This window comes from Pleurodeles waltl, chromosome 11 (genome assembly GCF_031143425.1).
Source record: "Pleurodeles waltl isolate 20211129_DDA chromosome 11, aPleWal1.hap1.20221129, whole genome shotgun sequence".
Lineage (NCBI taxonomy): Eukaryota > Metazoa > Chordata > Amphibia > Caudata > Salamandridae > Pleurodeles > Pleurodeles waltl.
The window spans coordinates 33,262,349-33,268,447 of NC_090450.1; the positions used below are offsets into that span (position 1 = coordinate 33,262,349).

The window sequence follows — 6,099 nt, forward strand, 5'->3', positions numbered from 1 at the left end:
AAGGCAGTTGTCGTCTTCTGGTCTTCCTCTGCAGGGGTTTTCAGCTAGGCAGTCCTTCTTCTTGTAGTTGCAGGAATCTAATTTTCTAGGGTTCAGGGTAGCCCTTAAATACTAAATTTAAGGGCGTGTTTAGGTCTGGGGGGTTAGTAGCCAATGGCTACTAGCCCTGAGGGTGGGTACACCCTCTTTGTGCCTCCTCCCAAGGGGAGGGGGTCACAATCCTAACCCTATTGGGGGAATCCTCCATCTGCAAGATGGAGGATTTCTAAAAGTCAGAGTCACCTCAGCTCAGGACACCTTAGGGGCTGTCCTGACTGGCCAGTGACTCCTCCTTGTTTTTCTCATTATTTTCTCCGGCCTTGCCGCCAAAAGTGGGGCCTGGCCGGAGGGGGCGGGCAACTCCACTAGCTGGAGTGTCCTGCTGGGTTGGCACAAAGGAGGTGAGCCTTTGAGGCTCACCGCCAGGTGTGACAATTCCTGCCTGGGGGAGGTGTTAGCATCTCCACCCAGTGCAGGCTTTGTTACTGGCCTCAGAGTGACAAAGGCACTCTCCCCATGGGGCCAGCAACATGTCTCGGTTTGTGGCAGGCTGCTAAAACTAGTCAGCCTACACAGATAGTCGGTTAAGTTTCAGGGGGCACCTCTAAGGTGCCCTCTGGGGTGTATTTTATAAAAAAATGTACACTGGCATCAGTGTGCATTTATTGTGCTGAGAAGTTTGATACCAAACTTCCCAGTTTTCAGTGTAGCCATTATGGTGCTGTGGAGTTCGTGTTTGACAGACTCCCAGACCATATACTCTTATGGCTACCCTGCACTTACAATGTCTAAGGTTTTGTTTAGACACTGTAGGGGTACCATGCTCATGCACTGGTACCCTCACCTATGGTATAGTGCACCCTGCCTTAGGGCTGTAAGGCCTGCTAGAGGGGTGGCTTACCTATACTGCATAGGCAGTGAGAGGCTGGCATGGCACCCTGAGGGGAGTGCCATGTCGACTTACTCGTTTTGTCCTCACTAGCACACACAAGCTGGCAAGCAGTGTGTCTGTGCTGAGTGAGAGGTCTCCAGGGTGGCATAAGACATGCTGCAGCCCTCAGAGACCTTCCTTGGCATCAGGGCCCTTGGTACTAGAAGTACCAGTTACAAGGGACTTATCTGGATGCCAGGGTCTGCCAATTGTGGATACAAAAGTACAGGTTAGGGAAAGAACACTGGTGCTGGGGCCTGGTTAGCAGGCCTCAGCACACTTTCAATTGTAAACATAGCATCAGCAAAGGCAAAAAGTCAGGGGGCAACCATGCCAAGGAGGCATTTCCTTACAAGCACCATATGCAACACTGGATTATTTAGCTCATTTGCGTAAAGCGCAAATGAGAAGCACTGCTAAGGATTAGCTGTCATTCTGCTTACATGCCTGTACGTACAATTCAATGTTTATATGATATGTTAGCTGCTTGCTGCACATAACACGGCTGTACAGCTGTCTAGAAGACTGAATCTGGTAGAAGAAATCTACCTCAAATGTGGGGCTATTAGGAAAAAGAAAAACCCTCTACCCAAGAATCCCTCTCCAAGTCAGTAAAATCAAAGATGAGGGATAGTGTCCCATATATAGTGGAGAGTTTGAGTCCCTCAGCAAGCTGTATTCAATGTTGGTTGTCCTGTAGACGTCATTTGGTTTTTCACCATCTTGCTTCAGGAGAGTAAGAGTAAAAAGTAGTAAGATGAAGGTGGAAAAGGAGACAGCAAAACCAGGAGGCCGGTTGGAGCTATACAGTGTAAACATATTAGAATTATTTTTAGCTGCGTGAAAAAGGCAAGCTACATAGTAAATAAGTGACAATTTAGCACTTGGTAATTTGGATATTATGGAATTCAGAAAAGGAGCATGAAATTCTTAAGGGTGTCAGCCGAAGGGCTTGGGAAATGAACAGAATCTTGGGGGGGGGGGGGGGGGGGAATAGTCATCTTTTTAGCCGTAAGGCTGAGTAGTCACAAGAGTCCAAGCTGGTACCATTTTACCAGTTCTGCCTGCATTTAAGAACAGAGATTATTGTAGCTGCCCGTGGCTGTCTCAGATGTGGTCAGGCCAGATGAATCCCCCAGATACGAGATGTTCGTCCAGGTTATGGGAAAGGAGGATCAAAGGTTCTCTTTATTGTGTTGTGGAACTGACAGATTAAAAGTATGTGACTTTTGGAAGTTGACCCTAAACCCAGAAAGGCCCACAAACGTGTCGGCTCAGTGAGTGTTACAATGATGCTATCAGAGGTTAAGCTGATAGTGTATATGGCCCCTCCAACAGGAACTCCTGTAGTGTTGGGATTAACCAGCACAAGTAGCTGGCAAATAGAAGCAGGGAGAGTGGCCACCATTGCTGCATTCCCCTCTGTAGGCGGTAGGTCTCAGACAAACCCCATTCATCATCACCTTGCTCTGGATCCATCAGCAAAACCTGTTCCCAAATCCGAAATGTTTCAAAGTTATAAGTAGGTAGGGCCAGTGTACTTTATTGAACAATAACATGGAAGATGCGTTTTGTGTTGTTCCCACTTTGTCGATGCGGGATAAAGCCTGCCTGGTACAGGTCAATCAGGCCGGCACAAGTGGGTTGGGTCCAAGTGCTAGAATACTTGTAAATAATTCAGCGTCAACATTGAGGAGGGATATAGGTCTATATGAGCTGCACAGAGATTTATCTTTGCCAGGCTTGGGAAAAAAAATGAATGTGTTCTTGTGTATCGTAACTGTTACTCATGTAAAGCGCTCCAATAGCTTCGGGTCTCATTTGCTCTTTATAAAACCACAAAAAAATAAAAAACAACCCACAAAAAACCTGTTTGCCTTTGTTCATAAAAGGTATTAAACAGACAAGTGACAACCGAGGCTAGTGTATGGCAAAATGGTGTTTAGTACAGAGGCAGAAAAATGTCTGGACCTGGGGATTTGAGCACTTCGAGTCTGGCAACAGCAGAGATCACTTCTTCGATTCGAATATTTTTCCAGGCATATGTTTGCATCCGAGTGTAGTCGTGCTGGCCATCTCCGGGTAGGAGTGGATACAAATCCGACATTAGTCTTTGAGCTGTGTGTAATGTTCCTGAAAAAAACCTCAGCTACTTGTGTGTCCTCTTAGACCTTGTTCCCCTCACTGTCTTATATAGCCTGTATGTTGTTCTGTTGTGTCTTGGACCACAGGTGATGCGGATAAATCTTACATTTAAAGAGCAGCAGGGCATATTCTGCCCTAAGTCAAAGTGTTTGAGGTGGGTAGAAGCCCTGTCAAGCTTGCATCAGTGCACCTGTGTGTGGGCACCAGTACCTTTGCTGTCCTTTCTAACTGCTCCTGTATATCCCTCCATAGTTAATTATTAGCCACCCATAAGGCGATCTATCCTCTAAACACTGCCTTCAACGCCTTCGAGAGTGCAGCCATAGCAGTCTCCTTCGTGTCAAAATCCTGCGGGTATATAGAGATCGCAGCATCTATGGGGGCTATATTATTCGTATTCTGAATGAAGAGGTCATGCAGTCTCCAGGTAGGTGACCAGCTCGCGATCTATCCATCTGAAGCACTAATGTGAGTGGGGCATGGTCAGATAATGACATATGGTGAATGCGCATTTCGCTGACAAGGGTCTGAAAGCAGGCATAACTGAGAAATAGTCTAGCGTGTCAAAGTTTTGTGGGCTGCAGAGTAGAAGGTGTAGTTTTTAGCATTAGGGTCTGACTGTCAATACGGCTTTTAAGCCGCACTCAAGAAGCCACTCTAGGTCTTTTACTGAAAAGGCTCTAGCCAAATCAATGGCCCGACCGGTCGAGATCATTGTTCATAACAAGGTTAGGATCACCTCTCACCAAATGGCTGTGATGGGTGGTGGGGGGTTTCAGGATCTCTACAACAAAGTGTTCCTGTTGTTCATTAGAAGCATATATTGAGGTTACTGTCATGTGGAGATGCCTTATTTGGATGTGCTATGCCAGCAGGGCACCTCTGATTTCAGCAAATTTACACATCACCTCTCCCCTGAAGCCCAACTACTGCAATATAGTTAACCTCCTTTCTTCACCGCTCCTCATGACCAGAATTGACAGGGTGACAACGTGACTTCATCCTTTGCTCATCTCACAGTCCTGTTGACCACAATGTTGTGGCCTATGGCATCAAGGCAGGTTCTCTAAACCTCTGTAGTGATGTCTCAAGGTGGTTTGAGCCCGAGCAATAGTGCCTTGAGACAGCGCCTGGGAGGGCTCGATGAATATATCAGAGGCCCTAAAGTTAGTGTACTATGCATTGTAAGTGACGAAAATAGCAAAAGTGGCATTCAAAAGTAACCCAAAACAACCGAACCAACATTACCTAAAGACATATCCATTAATAATTTTCAGACCCCACCCACAGCACATTTTACAGTTGGATGTTGCTTATTAATTTGCACGCAAGATTCAGAGCAAAGAGAAACTTCCTATGTTTGGTTTCGGACTACTCCCTGAACCTGGCGTGAAATGTCTTCATTTTTTAAGTCATTATAGCTGGAATCCAGGTCTCAATATCATTGCAAGGAAGCTGCTGCAATAATATGGTGCAAAATAAGCCTGTCCTCAACGATCTGCCAATAAGATCTGTATGTCTGATCCTTCCACCCAAACAAATGAAATGCAATAGCTGCGTTATTGTCTATTTTAAGAATAGATGCGGCCTACTAACTAATCTCAAACGACTGGCCTAGATCCCAGAATTCTGAAGGCGTTAACTCTGTCTACCAGACAACCAGCTGGAAAACACACAAACAAGGCGCCCATCACTACTGGTTCTGTTATCACATTAGTACAAGGACAATCTAAGGAGATTTGGTGGGAAGGCGAGAGGCAGGGGTGAGTAATAAACGAAGCCAAGCCTTAAAACGTGAGCACCCATCTTAACAAGGGGTTCATTTTCACCCAGCCCTCTCATTAAATAGACAAAACGCTAGAGACTCAGAGCTCCTGACAGCATCAGTCAATCCTGTTTTCCCACAAACTGGGGACAAGCGCTGCACTGGCAGCGACAAGCGGTTGGACAGTGAAATCTGTAGGAGTTCGAGACGTCCGGGGAACAACACATTTCAAAAGCAACATAATCAAACACAGCTCAACAGAAGCGGTACAAATGTCAGAACGTGTCCTGATCATTCTCAGCAGCTAGGCAGAACAACCTTTGGAAGAGTAGAAATGTAAACAGGGCTCACTGCACGGAGACATGGCAAATCATGAAATAGATGAGGTTCTGTTACACATCATACCTGTCAAATAAAAGGTTGCGTGTTTTACTTTTGACTTATTGCCACAATTTTGTGACTAGCTTGCACTGTAAAGTATGTCACTAGTTCAGCGTTTTTCATTTTAACTACCTTGACTTCAACCGTGTGTTTAGCCACTATCTGCACTTGTGTCTTGCATCTGGCAGAGATTGGACAGCAAATATGGGAATGAGAAACTTTTTTTAAGTGACCGCGTAAACCAGCTCCATTTTATGTAACTTTGGTCTGCTGATTTAGAAGCTAAGTTTTTCTGATTTATGATGTATACAGGGGGTGTTAGTGGTAATGCACTTTACAGTTACTGAAGTCAAGCTTTCAGGATGTAAAATATAATGGATTACCGTGGCCCAACAGTACTAACAAAATGTACGGTAGCATCCCAGCCCACCCTCAGAACACTATTGTATAATCAACTAGTCTTTAAAATGAATAGTGGCTGGTAGGCCTGTTAGAGATACTCCCAAGTAGACTTGCAGTGGCTGCTCGCATTGGCAATTATTCGACCAGTGCCCACCCCAATGCCTCCTGGAAGTCAGCATTCTGTACTCCCGCTAGAGGGAGATAGGCTGATACTTTCTAGGTAAGCACTAGTTCTCCAACCTAATTTATATTTATTTCCATGTTACCTCTTTGCACCAACAGTCTAATGGGCCAGTAGCCACTGTCTGACAAAGGCTTATAAGGGCTAATGTCTCTTCCTGGCTGACTTCAAGGAAATGGATGAGCTTTGGTGGGTGTTGACTAAGCTAGAGGTACAAGGTCAATGTTTCTCGGTAGCTGTACCCACCACACCCCA

The 6,099-nt window shown here is 45.6% G+C and overlaps 1 protein-coding gene across 1 annotated transcript in view; it reads right to left on the reverse strand.

The window, feature by feature from the left end:
* Positions 1-6,099, reverse strand: part of RNPEPL1 (arginyl aminopeptidase like 1) — a 92,240-nt gene that overhangs the window by 84,715 nt on the left and 1,426 nt on the right. The window lies entirely within an intron of this gene.